Source organism: Amblyomma americanum, chromosome 2 (genome assembly GCF_052857255.1).
Source record: "Amblyomma americanum isolate KBUSLIRL-KWMA chromosome 2, ASM5285725v1, whole genome shotgun sequence".
Lineage (NCBI taxonomy): Eukaryota > Metazoa > Arthropoda > Arachnida > Ixodida > Ixodidae > Amblyomma > Amblyomma americanum.
This window is the reverse complement of record NC_135498.1, coordinates 115222853-115238303: the sequence shown is the minus strand read 5'-3', so window position 1 is coordinate 115238303 and position 15451 is coordinate 115222853. Positions and strand designations below refer to the sequence as shown.

Sequence of the window (15451 nt, the reverse complement as noted above, 5' to 3'; positions counted from 1 at the left end):
TTCTGCCCCGCCACCGAATGTGTCATATCGGCTGTGGCCAACTGCGTCTCGGCCTCTGCTCACCACCTCTTGCCTATCGTGACAACGATCAACGAGTACGGGAAAAATATCATTTCTCAGCTGTCACCAACGCAATCCCAAGGCCTGCGGTGTCTACTATCCCCTTTCCGCGAGATCTTCAATTTTGATGCCCGCCCTTTGTATCGAACCTGTGTTGTGAAGCATCGCGTAAATGCCAGTGATGCCGCTGCTCTTCATAGAGGTGCACATAGAGCGCCCAGTGCAAAGCGCCACATAATACAACAGGAGGTGAACAAGATGGTCGACAAAAACGTCATTGAACCATCGTTGAGCCCTTGGGCCTCTAGCGCGTATGGATGTTTAGCACGTAAGGAGCTTAAGTGCCCACCGTAATGAGTGCTGCTTCAGGATATTCCACGCTTAGCCATGCAAACCATCTCCTACCTTTACCGAATAGAGCAGTATGAAGAATCCGCCTCTGATAGACCAAGCTAGGCGGCGATCGCTCCACTAGGCGGCGTGCGTGCACGCGTAGCCGAGCATTGTGACAATCCACCCCGTTTCAAAGGGTATTACATTCCGCTCCTTCACTTTCTTCATCTAGTAAACCAAACAGCTAACGCTCGTTACTTCAACGTCTTCCAGGCGGTGACGGCCTTTTTTGTTCTCTTTCTTCTTGTTTGTATTCCTATGCTTAGGTATTTAAATTTTACTAGCATGTTATCACTAGCCTGCCAATTCTACCTTTGTCATCTGGTCAGTGAGGGCGTTTAATGGTATCTTCAGATAAATAAAAAATTAATTACGTTTGAATGACTTATTCACGCGTTTCAAAAACTGCAAAAATTTCCAGTGTTACGTCACCATACCCTTTCCGGCGTTGTATTTTTCTTGCGATGATGTGCTATTCATTCCTAAAATTTTGGCAATATGTATTGTTTAGGCTCTTCTTGTGGATGCCTGTTTTTCAGAAGATTTGTGATTTCTATTTGCTCTATTTTCGTGTAATATTATAACCTTTAACCAATACGTTGTGTCCCCCCCCCCCCCCCCGCACTTTGTAATATCGTCGCAAGGAAGTCCTTAAAGGTATTTTCAATGAATTACTAAACAAACGGTAAAATTGTTGCCGTTGTACACAACGGCTATATTGAACTCCTTTGGACTGTTCCTTTGAGCGCTCATTTTACACAGGTCAATCTGTCGTCCTTTAGTAAAAAAAAAAATTTCTCTTCCCACCGTTCTCCCACGCTCACTTATTTTTTTTCTATGAGTCACTAACCGGCAAAAGCTCCTGCTTAGGGCTCATTCTCACAGCTTTTCTGCGCCGGGTTCGCGCAGTGCTTTGCAGCTTTCTGTGGCGTAATGCATCGATATGAAATTGGTGTAGAACAGAGCTCTCACGCAGAATTCTTGATAAAGCTTGTGGGGCTGCCCGTTTTTGTTGGTGATATTAAGTGGATGTGCGGGTTTTGAAGTAGCCTAAAATACTAAAATTGAATTTTTTGAGGCGAAGACGAAGACGCCATCACTCGCCCATCTCGCTGCGGCCGTTCGGTGGCCTGCTGGTTCCTGCCGCTGTTCCTGTCTTTGATCTTGTTGCCTTCATTGGATTCCTTCTTCCTTCTACAGTGAGGCCGTTCCACGTATTGCGGTTTTGGCCAGGTCTTTTTTTTATTGCTCTACCGATAGTTCGGTTTACAGTCCGCTTTGGCTTCGAGCAATGTCTTTAGCTTCCCCGGGTGGGGGTCCGGCTCCATGGTTCGCCATCCTGCAGGCCCAGAGTTTACCCTTCGATTCTTTCGGTCGGAATGGCGTCAATGGCATCTCAGTGGCGCTTGTACCCATTGGAGACGGGGCCCTAAAACTGAGAAACTTTAAAATGATCCAGGAGCAGCTGAAGGCTGTTACGAGCCGCCATCTGGAAACCTATGAAGTGCGCCCTTTCGGACGTAGGGACATTCTGTGCTGATTCTCGGATGAGCAGTGCGTGTAGGAGTTGCTGCATTGCACATCCTTCGCATCATTTCTAGTTAAGCCTTTCATTCCGGAGCAAGTCGCATGTTCAAAAGGCATCATCCGTGGCGTGGACCCATCGGCCTCTCCTCAGGAATTACTTCAGGACTTTCAGGACTCCGGTGTTGGCGTGTTATCAGTTTACTGCTGCGCCAGAGATGCTAATGGCTCACGTGGGCACACAGAGTCTGTGATTGCAATATTTGCAGGATCTTCTTGCCCGTTTGAGCTTAAGGTTTGGCCCATAGTGTACCTCGTGGACTCGCTACCACTGCGTTCTTTGCAATGCAGAAATTGCTGGCGCTTTGGTCACAGCAGCAAAACTTGCAAATCTGTGACGCGTTGCCAAGTATGCGGGCAGAACCATTCCGCAGACCTCTGCACATTTCAGGGTCCCATTTGCAGTTTTTGTTGCGGCGTACATCCGGCTGATGATGCTGGCTGTACCAAACGTTAAGATGAGCATAATGTTCTGGACATCATTGAGCAGAGAAGGAACTCTAGAGCTGCTGCTTATGCGCAATCAGACAGGAAGAGGCATTTTTATGCGGGTCTTGCTAGGCCATCTGGGTCTGTGGCAGAGGCGTTGCAGACAATGTCTGTGGTGTCAGCTGTCGAGAAGGTGCTTGCAGGTGTTGTGGACCGTATGTTGACTACCTTCAGTGAAGCTGTATCCCAGGTCATTTCAAGTCAGGCTGCTGATTCAACTGTTGATCTTCCCGTTCTATCAACTAGTCCATCCCATAGCCTCTCTGGTGTCTCTGCCCTGGCTTCTATTTTTGCTGCGTCCTCGCCGGCTCCTGTACATGGTGCCGGGGACACCAGCCTCTCTACCGTTTGCTGTGCGGACGTCGGAATGGCGAATCCTTCCCAGAAGCGTCGAGCTCCTTCCTCTCCGTCGAAGTCGGCCCTCCCAAGCAACAAAAGTTATTAACGTTCTCCCAGTAATCCACATAAAACTGATGTGTTAAAGGAGGCTGTCACATCATCTGTGCTTTTACAGTAACAATGGCGAGTTAAAAGTACTGCAGTGGAATTGCCATTCAATCGCATCTTATTTTCACGATTTACAGAACCTCGTGTCACAATTCGACCCAGACAAAATGTTACTTCAAGGAACTTTGCTTACTCTTATTAGGTCATTCTCTCTCAAAAATTTCCGGGTATTCAGAACGGATCGCAATTGCGGGTAAGGTGGCGGCTTGTGAAGATTGATTTCTTTTCAATTTTTCCATCGGGCGCATGTGTCACACCAAATTCAAAGACCTGACCTCAAATTGTTGGCACTTGATACCGCAATTACACAGTATGCACCTTTTACCTTTGCTAATGTTTACTTTATTTCAGGTGTCCACACCACAGATCATTCAAATGTTCCTTTTCGGTTTAACAATAAAGTGGTGATTTCAATTCTCATCACGAAATTTGGGGTTTTCTTTTTGATGCATTTGGGCAACTTCTTTGGTCATAGGGGTCGACAAAGAACGTGCGTTGCTGTAACAGTCCAGGAGTTACTTACATGCGTTCTGATTCTCGGTCTGTCATGGACTTAACATTGGCAGTGAACAAGGCGCAGGTTATTCGAGGTCTACAGTGGATTGTGGCACCTCCAGTGATCACTTTTCGATAACTTTCACCATAGTAGCTTCTCTCCTCCAGGCGACCGTTTCTTCACAAAAATTCGTAAACCAAACACTTTAAAAAAAACTTGTGCAATGCTTTTTCTCCTCCATTGCATCATCTGATAACTTGGATCGCGCTCAGCATGTTCTCAATTTCGTGTCAGGGGCCTCTGAGCGTTTCGTATTGACGGTACAATTTACGGTCAAAAACAAATAGCCCTCCCTGTGGTGGAATGATGGGGGTGAGAGAGAATAGCAGCTTAGAAAGGCTGCCTGGAAAAGCCTGTCTCATAACCACTGCCCGCGGAATTGGATAAATAACAAATTTTTCGCGGCTGCATTTAAAAGGACTACTGCTAAGGCGAACGATGTGTACAATGCGAGTTTGAACAGGTATCTTTGAAGCTCAAATAATCGCAAAGCTTCGTACCAATTCATGGAACGCAACCATAATACGTCGTCCTCTCATGTTACACAGTCAGTGGTGTTACCACCACAGGATGCAAAAAACAACTTGACCAGATAGCACAAGGCCTTGCTCTGCGCTTTCAAGCGCGGTTGGTTGTTCCAATCGTCTTACCCTCCCCGCGCGCCGAGTTCATTGCGGTTACACCTTCTGAATTATTTTCCATAGCTACTGGCTTGAAACCTGCAACTCCTGGATGCGATGGGGTCTCTATCGGTATGTTGAATCTCTATCGAAAAACTTTACCTCGGAGGTTTTGCATATTGTTAATGTGCCCCTGGAGACAGCTTGGCTCTCTCCTGAATGAAAAATTTCGAAAATGATCTTAGTTTTCAGATCCAAAGAAGAATATTGCAGTTGATAACACCGCGCCGATTTCCTTCTTGTCTAATTTAGTTAAACTTATTGAACACATTTTTCACAGCCGTCTAACAGATCACGTTCTTGCAATACAAGCCTTCTGTGCTTCTCAGATAGGGTTTTGTTGGGGGTGCGCGGTTTGGACTGCACATTTAGATTTAGAAAGCAGAATTAGGGTTTCAGTGGAGAAGAAAGAGGTCGCTGGCTCAGTCACTCAGGATATCGCTAAAGCATATGACAGCTTAGAGATTTCTTTTGAACAAGTTACACAAAATTCGGCCACCTTTTTACATTCTTGCATGGGTGCAGGAATTCATAAAAATAGACGTTCTTTCTTTTCGGATGGTTCTTTTACTTCAGAAACCTTTTCACAGACTAGAGGTGTGCCTCAAAGATCGGTTTTGTCGCCTTTACGTTTTAACGTACTTATGCGGGACATGCCAATTCAGCATGCCATCAAAATGTATGTGTATGCGGACGACACCAACTTCTTTGCTTCTGCTAGAAACATTCATTCGCTTTGCCAGCTAATAGCAGGCCTACCTCAATACCCTGGAAGTTTGGCTGCGCAAGTTACATTTAATTCTCAAGGGGTACAAATCTTCCGTTCTCGTTTTTCCACCAGCGTCCCCTCTTTATATCTGTCTACGGTACTGTGTCGCCCAAATCGCGGAAGTTGAGTCCTTAAAGTACCGAGGTGTAATATACGAACCTCATCTAGACTGGCGACATCATATTAGAAGTATAGGCCTCAAAATTGAGCGAACTCTCGGTCGCCTGACGCGAATCAGCAATAAGATATTCGGTATGTGCCGAGAGAGACTGTTATTTCTCTATAAGACTGGCGTAAGACCAATTTTGGAGTTCGGTTGCGTTCTGTTCTCAGGTTCTCCTAGATACAAAATTGGACCTCTGGTTCGTTTGGTGAGGCACGCTCTATGGCTTGGCCTGGGTTTACCAAAATCAGTGAAAAACTGGGTCCTCTTTCTGGAAGCTCGCATACGGGACATGAACTCTGGCTTCCGGTTTCTCACTGTGCACACCTTCTTATGGGTAATTGAGCCAATGCCTGGAGTTCCTGCTCCAATTTTTTTGACTAACCCAGCTTTATGTCTAGATAAACATTGACCGCTTTACAAACTGCCTCAATTAGTGTTTACTGAGAACCTCTTGTCTCCGATAGCAGTCTCGCTTAGGTCCGTGAAATGCGTCAGCAATGTGCAGGCTTCACCAGCTGTTGGCTTCGACTGTACGCTGCCGCTGTATGCAAAGCACTTGTCTGCCAATGTGCTAAACGGTATCCAGAAGGAATATCTGTTCCAGTATTCCAGCCATGCTGCAGTTTTCACAGATGCCTCTAAGCAAGGCGAAAAGGCCGCAGTAGGTGTTTATTCCCACACAATAGATTGGAATTATTCTATCCAGGCCCCTGATTATACTCCATTTTTGCTGCTGAATTTCTCGCGATTGGTTTGGCCGTTCAAAAAGTTTTTCCGCATTATTTCTCGAGTTATCATTCTCTCGGACTGTCTCTAAGTCTTCGCAGCATTATATATTTCGGCAGCTTGTCTCTTGTACCGATCCCTAATGTACTTTGTGCGACGTCATCTCTAAGAGGTGCGTTTTCAGTGGATTCCAGGGCAATGTGGCATTACTTCAAATTCGATGGCCGATTTCTTGGTGAAATCAGCCATCAATGGGCCTGTTGCCTATGTCGTTCCGAATATCAATCTGCTGACCACGTCCCGTTAAGAACTTTAACTAATACACCATTACCTGAGCCATGAGCCCATCCCTGGTACAGCAGATTTCGCACATTTCAAATTATTCAAGTGGAACATACGTTCCTGTGCATCACGGCAATATGAGGTTTCCATGACGCTGTGGCGCTGCAGGATTCCTCGCCTTAGTTTACATTTATGCCGTTCTGGATTCACGCCGTTGAATCTATGTGCGTCATGCGGGGATATTGAAACGATAGATCATTTATTCCTCCACAACCGGCGGTTTGCTCGGCAGCGAATTCAGTTTTTGCAATATCGTCTCGCTCACTTAGCGCTCCCGTATACTCTTCCCATCCTCCTCTTCTTAAGTGCAAGCGTCAAAGGGCATGTCATTAAGAATGTGTGTCAGCTTCTTCAGAAGTATATTATTGAAACCGGGAGATTGTTGTGTTAACTTCTCGATCCCATTTCTTTCCTCACAAAATTATAATCTTTTTGACTAATTCTTTAAAATTTAGTTATTCAACTCACACCACTCTGTTTCCTCGATTGTCACTCCGATTTTATCAGGATCTCTCAAAATTCGTTATTTTCTTTTTCCCTCATATTTCTCTATACTTATGAGCCGCTTGAAATAAACCTAGAAGAGATTTTCCTGTTTGGATCGGCACTAAACCCTGGCCAATCCCCCACCGTGGGTGTGTGCCATCGGATTTGGCGCAACAAGAACAAGACATGAGCTCCCGCTTCAGAACCAAATTTTGTCGGTTTTACTCAATCTTCGGACCGGCCTTTGTTGGAAAAGTCTTCGGAGCGCTGCCCTGCACACGTGGACTGTAATGTTGGCAAGTCGACGCCCTTTTTTCGTGAATTTCACGCAAGTCGGAGCCCTGTGCTCGCTTGTTCGAGCCAGCACACAACTCTCAATGATGGACTAAAACGTCGAGGGGGACGACATTTTGCATGCGGTGCTTTAATCCGAGGAATTAGATACCATTCATCGCCTACAAGACCGCGTTCGGCGCCTGAAGTACGATACCGCCTACCAAGGCACCGCCGCGAGGACTAATCTGGTGCAAGCCAGCGGCAAGCCCAACTCCGACGCTCCCACCAAACAGACATGGAAGCCGCCGGCTATTAAAAGGCGAGTAGCGCTACCAGAACTCGCCCTGAACGAATATAAAAAAGTACGCCGTCCGCGAAGCTGCAGTTTAAACACCTTTGCATCACGCCAACTCGAACCCGCCATGTGCGAGGCAGCCAAGGTTCCGCATCAGGCCGTGATAACTGAAGACACCATTCCTTTCCTCCATCACCATTCATCACCGTCACCATCCATCAACAACACGCTCACTGTGAGCACCGCAGGAGCCCAGCGAGCGGCGGCGTATGCCGGAGTCCAGACTTTATAGCTGGAAGGTAAGAATTATGACGGGGCGACTTATGTATTGGCTCTAGACGACTCGTCTGAGGCGTAATTTACCAAGCATAGGACAGAAGCTCCGATAATGTGGGACAAGGCTTTATGAACCTCAAATCGGGTGTCGTGATCGCCCACGCGCATCAAATGGGTCGCTCTAAAACTATACAGATGGCATTCCAAGGGAAGAAAACTCCGAGCCAGATTTATAACTTTGGATCCGTGTTTCATGTTCACCCTTAACGTGAACAAGTAGAATCCTGCTACAACTGTAGAAGAGTCGGATATCGAGCCGACGTATGCTACCGACCTAAGGCTAACGTTTGCCACCGATGTGACAAGGACCATCCTGCACGTCCTGATGGGTAACCACTGTCATGCATACCAGAGTGCGTCGTGTGCCATAGGGCACACCTAAGCGGGAGCGGCAACTGCAAACATCTCCTCGTGGCATGGAGAAGACAACCGCTTAAGCCTAACAAGGGTGTACCGCGCCACGTGGATAATCAGTTCCGATCCAGGCAGCGATCTTCGAGCCGTATGAGGCACCAAGCAAGGAAACAGTCTAGAGAGAGATTGAGCTTCTTTCCGCCTCTGAGCGCGGCGGCCGGTGGAAAAAGAGCACAAGCTAAATCCGAGGCAGAAGCAGTAAGGGCCGCAATAAAAAGGTGCGCTGCCCAAATCCAGCCTCCCAACATAAGAGCGCTCGGGAGAAGGAAATCACAGAATAAATCCAAAACCAACTTAAATCGCGTGACGAGGAAAATGCGAGACCAAAGAAAAGAGATGGCAGAGGTCCGTCAACTTGTAATGGTCTCGAGGGAGCAAACATCACAGCCACGAACAAAACCTGTGCAAATCACTCCGAGAACACACACCCGCATGCGAGGCTAGGGAAACGGAGACGCGCCCTCTAGCTAAAAGACACCCTCCCCCCATGGGTGATATCCAAAACAAACTCCCGAAGCCTCTGAAGGCGATGTACCGCAGCCAGCTAAGGCCACAGGAACCCTTCGGGCTTACCTTAACGCACTCACCAAAAGGGTGGATAACATAGAGATTAATGTGGGAAAGCTACAGGTTAGAGTAGGAAACTTAAAGGTTAAACTAGATGCCTTAACAGTGGAATTTAGAACTAACGAAACACAAGTAATGACTATGTTTCAAAAAGTTATGGCGAAGCTGACTGCATTGGAGAACGGCGTACCATCATTACAGCCAAAAGCGGGTAAACAATATGGTCCCCTCGCAACAAATTGAAGTATGGCAATGGAATAGCAGAGGCATCCAACACAAACGGGGGAATCTACAATTTCACATTCAAGCCCAACAACGTCCACCGGGAATTACTGCTATGCGAGAAGATAGTGGCGCGGTGAAATTACCGGGCTATATATATAATGCATATCTACCACCAGGGTACGATGCCAGCCCAGTCACGGGGGTGTCCACCGCAGTAATAATACAACACAATATTACGGCAATACAAAAAACTGAGAAACTCCAAAGGAAGGCAGCGTCATCCTTAAGATTGCCGCCAAGAAACGAGGTCGCACAAATTTGTTTCTGCTTAATGCATGCAACCCAGTTAAAGATAAGAGAAATGGTACACCAGTTTCATATCAAGGCTTTGAAACTAGCGACCAAAGCTAAGGTATTAATAGTAGGCCACTTTAACGCACCACACCTGAATGGGGTTACACTAGAGCTAGCCCCAAAGGCAAGAGACTACGGCAGGCAGTCCAAACTTGGGCTTAACAGTCCTAAACAGCCCTAAAGACAACACGGGACTAGGCAACAGTGTTTGTACAGGCACGTCACCAGACGTCACCCTGGTCAGGAAGAAACAAAATAGAAATACTAGACACACGATAGGTAGCGACCATTACATTACTAGATTTGAGACAACAAAGCATAAATACTTATTGAAAAATTGCACACTGTGACAAGCTCAGATACCTAAGAAAAAACGCGCACACAACAATTGAAACCCTCGGGAATTGGGTGGAGTCATGAGAAGGGATATTAAAGCTTCCACGGTTGAAATGGCCATAAAAGAAGAGGGAAAAATCACTTGACTATTGGCTACTGCACATATGGGAAGCACATATCAGCTTGCAAAACTGCTAGAAGAGGAACAAACGTTATAAAGCTATTAAAAAGAGATTAGCTCAATTACAGAGAGAAATTAAAACCTATACTCTCCAGCTTTAACACAAACAATGGTGGAAGATTTGTGACCTCATGAATGATTATCATTGATACAAGAACACATGGCATCTACTTATCCAGCTTCTTGACCTCACACACACCAAAATTAGCTCCACCGGGTGACCTGATGAGATTGGTGCATCAATCTCAAGGCACCACAAAGGAGTTCTTAACGAAACTACGAGATTGATACTTAAACACGATGCCAGAAGGACTCCTGCCAGCTTCTAGGGGGACACCAAATAAGGTATTAGATTCCGAAATCACGGAGGCGGAGGTGCGGTTTGCCATAGGGCAACTACGCATCCCGTCCGCAGGTGGGCCCGACGTTGTTACTAACAAAGCTATCAGAAACAAAGCGGTCTCACTGATATCACGAACAAGTACTAGACAGAAGGAATCATTCCACAAGAATGGAAACATACAAAGATTACATTCATAGCAATGCCGGGCAAAAAGCTGTGCAAAGAGAATCTACGCCCAATTTCTTTTACATGCTGTTTGGAAAGTTAATGGAGCATGTGGTTTTCAATCGACTACAAAAATCCCTGCTAGGCTTAATGAATAATCATTCCACCCAATATGTTATGCATTATGCCGCCACTCAAGGCAGACATAACTGACCCGAAACGCGGCAGAGGAACTAAAGCCATATGAGGCTTTGATTTAAACAAGGCTTTCGATAACGTCACGCACGATGACATCTTACGAAATATCTTGGGTATTAATTAACCCAGGAGAAAGACTTTCAATTTCATCAAACCTTTTGTGAGTAACAGAATGGCAGAGCTAGAAGCGGGAGACACCAAATGACATGCTATGTCACTAAGAAGTAAAGGAACGCTTTAGGGTTCAGTCCTGTCGCCTTTCCTTTTTCACCTCTCACTATTCAGGATAGCTCATAAAACAGCAGCTCTCCTGGAGCTGCAATACACAGTCTATACAGCTGATGTACTTGATGGACCACAAGTGGCAGCTATGGTCAGATAGAGGATACCCTGCGACAAGCTGTAGAAATAATAGACCTGGCGAGTAAAGCAGGGCTAATCGGCTCGCCCTCCAAGTCCGAATTATTCGTAATCAGAGACACACCAGCAGGCCGTAGCGCCAAAAATTATAAGCTTCCGTCTCCAGTTAAAATCTGGTTGGAAGGGCGCTCTGTAAAGGAACTTCAAACTGTAAGAATCCTGGGGCTCTTTCTTCAGTCAAACAGGAAGAAGGAGGCATTAGAATGACTCAAGGCAGCCGTCAACTTGACAGTAAGACTAATGAGACGAACTGCCAACGAAAAGTCGGGAGTGAAAGAGAAAGAACTCGGTGGAATAGTACAAGCATTTCTACTAAACAGGCTTGTCTACGCACTCCCGTACCTAAAAATTAACAGCACTGAAAAAGCCAAAGTGGGAGCTATAGTTAGACATGCATACAAGGTTACATTAGGGCTACCGAACTATGCCTCAACCAAACTACTCCTGAGCCTAGGAGTACACAACACCCTGGACGAGCTTAAGGAAGCACAATTAACATTGTAACGAAGCCGCTTTCGCACCAAAGCAGGTAGAACCATACTTGATCGTGCAGGACTAGACATTGAGCTGTCATTACTAGGTACCAAGACACAAATGTCTAAACGCATTGATCAGGCAGTAATATTCACAAAAACTAACTAAGAATATGCACCTTTCTCATCAAGAAAAAGAAAAAAACCTAGGGCAGTAGCACTACAGAGAATGTAGAGCTAACATCAACAAGCGGTATATGTAGATGCCGCAGGATACCCACAGACCACAGAAACAAGTGTTCGCACTAGCGGCGGTGGACACAAAAGGCAGTTATAGTCTCGAGCACAACTACAACGAGATCCTTAGAAAAGGCAGAAGAGGCGGCTATCGCGATTGCCATGATTAAAACCAACGCTGTGGGTATACTAATTGGCTGTAAATTCGCCATACGCAATTATGCAGGAGGCAGAATTTCTCAGGCAGCAATGAACATATTGGGTCAAGCAAAGAACTTAGAACTATTGAGATGATATGGATCCCGGGTCACTCGGGGAACCCTGGTAACGAAGCGGCGCACATCAAAGCTCTAGTACTCTTCAGCCGAGGAGGGGACGCGGTAGTTAGAGTTTCTCGAACGATGACCTAGTATCATATCTCAACAACACCAATCATTTTAAACTAGAAAGGAGGATCTTGACCCTCCAGAAAAAAACTTTAGGGAGGAGGTCACTTCGAAGCGAGTCCAGACGCGATCCTTCTGGACTCCTTACTTAATATTGAAATTATGTCCTGGTGATTAAAACCCGGAATGTACACTATGTGGCGAAATAGCCACTTACGATCACATATTGTGGAACTGCAAAGAGGATTCGCCACCGGAATTTCTAATAGAGGTTCCAAATCTACAACAACCGGAGGCCGTGTTGGTGAGTTCTGACCTTGGCGTTCAAACTCGGGCCATTGAATGCACAATTGAGGTAGCTGTCAGCCGTGGACTGGTAGCCAGCTAGCACGGATCGCCTGGATTTTGCCTTTTCAGAGGAATTTAATCTTTTGAAATCGAGTTAGATTTTTATAAGTTGCATATTCAGCGTCAGTATACCCTATAATACCTGCGTATAACATTTCAAGGTCCAATTGGACTTCAGGTTACTAAAAATCTGATATATTGGACGTCTCCGAAGCGCCAGAATTGCATATGCGGCCGAACATCGCGCCCGTCGCTTCCCGCAACGGCTTCCCGATGACCGCCATCTTGGTCGTGTTCAAAGGGTGGGGCTCGTACCAACAACCTGGTATTACTACTACGAACTTCTCTTCTCTATAACACTTAAAACGCCAGCACTTAAAACGCAATTTTTACTACTTAGTGTTTTTTGCCAAGAGAACCGGGCTTGCGGAAGTTCTCGCTACGGATTAATGGTATAAAATTCAGATTGTAGTCTTGCACAACTGCAGGGTTTCTACGTAAACAAAAGTCCCTCATCGGTCGAGACTTTCGTGGCGTCTTCCCCACCACCAAATTAGAAAATTTTAGGACTAGAATGTTCGAGTAGCCTCAGCTACGTTAGCATATTGGATGCAAATACGACCCACTCTTGCACCTTAATTCACCCGGTAATCGACTCTGATCCACGTTATTACATCTAATTTCCATCAATGAAGACCAATCCAGCCACTAATCTCCACCAGTCTACATTATTCAACTTACTATATCACCTTAATACATGTAGTAACCCACCTTAATTCATTTTGTGGTGTGAGCCGGCTTCCGGAATTTCGGGTTCTTTTGGAATTTTCTTCTTTAAGAATGTGTGTGAACCCCAAGTGTTTATTGTGCAATTTCAATTAATCTTATACCGCTAAATACAGAAAGAACTAGATTATGAAATTATGGTATTTTTATGGCTAAGTAAATGGAACAGATCTGGTCTCGAATTATGTCAGATAAGTATATTCCATAATTATGGTGCGCCGACATAATATGAATGCGTAAGAATTTCTCTTCTCGTGAGTGGCGCATGCAAGGCATGTCAGCAGAGAGCATGTCCGCAGAGCGTGTCATCATAGCGTGTCCGCACGAAATTGATCATTCCAGAAAGTGACCATTCCAAATGGAAAATACGTCGACAATGCGGTTCGAACCCAAACCCTCTGTGTGCCAGGCGGGCACGTAACTCATTCGTCACGAAGTTTTTCTTTTGCAGCGAAAGCTTCACTACGGGACCTCTGGCTTCAATCGCGGAGCGTGCAAATTTGACCTTCAGCTGAGTTTTAGAGGTCAAATCATGAAAAAAAATTCAATCAATATCTATGACCGCGAGTTGAACCCGCGGCAGCGCGAACAGATCTCCTTTAAGTGCCACTCACCGAGACCATTAGGGTATCGCTGCAACGAACGCACCACGTGTTACACAGCACCACACACTCACAGTGTGCATTGGAGAGCGTCGTCTTCGTCAACTTCCATCTGCTCCGTCCAACGGCAATGCCTGCTCACTGTCGTCTACTACGTAGCACAAATCCGTGCTTTCGCTCCTGTTAGAAAGTAGTAAACATTATCTGTACTTTTTTAACCTGGTATTTATTACAGTGAAGCAATGTTGTATGAACATGAACTATGCCGAAACCATAAAGGAAACAATCCCAAATCAAAACAATGCATAATACGAAGCACCAAAAACCGAAGCACGAAAAAAGGCGCGACACAGGGTGCATCCCTATTACCTGATAATACGACACACCTAAGCAAGGGCGCACTAGAAAAAAGGTAATGCAGAACACAACATTAGGAGTGCTTGCCACTATGGTTAAAATTCAGTCTTGGCATACAATTCACTTAGATGAACAATCATTCCGCTGAACTGGTTCACAATGTCGGTCCACCATGCGCCTTTTACAGAGGCTGTGTAGTGCAATCAGAAAGAACATGTCTAAAGGTTCGCGAACATGTGGCAGTGCACTGAGATACCGCACAGATTGCCGTGTCAAATTAGGTCTTTTTTAATGTCCGTTTCAAGGTATCCCCAAAGTGCATTGCTTTTTTGGAATCGTCGAAACAATGCTCAATCGTTGCTGGAGCATCACAAAGGCGGCAATTGAGAGTAAACACAAAAATGCTCTTTTTTTCTAACCATGTTTTAACGGGCAATGTGTGGCTCTGTAGCTTATAAAAAAATATCTTGGTGCACGGCGAGAGCGGCATTTTACGTACTCTTTTCAGTACGTCATGTGCCGGTAAATGAAAATACATAGAGCGGTATATGAGTGGAGGGAAGCGCATACAGATTAAATCCTTTTACAACCGTTTCGTCGACACTGAAAACAGGAACTCAGGGGAAAAACGAACACAGGAAATGAGCAACCAAATGCACCTCATGCATGAAGCCCCACAAACACAGTCGAAGGGGACAATTACAAGACAAAAGGAGGTTCAGTAAAACATTAACTAAATTAATTTGCAAGAATGCAGGCACTATCAGGTCTGTAGTGTCACGCAAAAACATCGTTTTACGCCAGGAATGGTCGTTGGTTCAAGCGCATTAGAGGAGCCCGAAGTTATAACGATAGTAAAGTGCTTTGGGGGTGTGTACTGATTTCAGACAACGCCGACTTAAAAAAACAAACTTGGTGAGGTCATCCAAGGCTCTCTGGATGAGTGTCACGTGAAAAAAAAATGGCTTGTAAAAAATGTTGCCGACGTAATTCAACGGTTACCTGATAAGCGTCACGTGACAATAATGACTTGCAAAAAAGTTGATTTTGAAAGGGAAATGTTTTCGCATTTCTCAAATACAGCAGACGACAGTCGTCTGCAATTTTTTATATAATGACACACCACACTAGCATTATAAGTAGCTTAGCTCCGCACTTAACCAAAAAAAAACACTGAGGGAAATAACCCTAACGACCCGTAATAAATTACCTAAGGAGGCTTCAGTTATTTTCCATAACATGTTAGCTAAGTGAGATATAGAGAAAGAAATTTTATTTGAGAAATAAGGAGGACTAAAGATGCACACACGCCCCATTTCATTGCAATATCTCCAATATTAAAAAATTCATTTCCAGGACCCGTGTCTCCGCTTAATCAAACACACTTTAAAGAC

The 15451-nt window shown here is 45.3% G+C and overlaps 1 long non-coding RNA gene across 1 annotated transcript in view; it reads right to left on the bottom strand.

Annotated features, from left to right (window-relative positions):
• Positions 1-13782, bottom strand: part of LOC144118994 (uncharacterized) — a 59446-nt gene extending 45664 nt beyond the window's left edge. The window contains exon 1 of the long non-coding RNA XR_013312216.1: positions 13713-13782. This is a non-coding gene — a long non-coding RNA (uncharacterized LOC144118994). The remainder of the gene's footprint in view (positions 1-13712) is intronic.
• Between the last annotated feature and the right edge of the window lie 1669 nt (positions 13783-15451).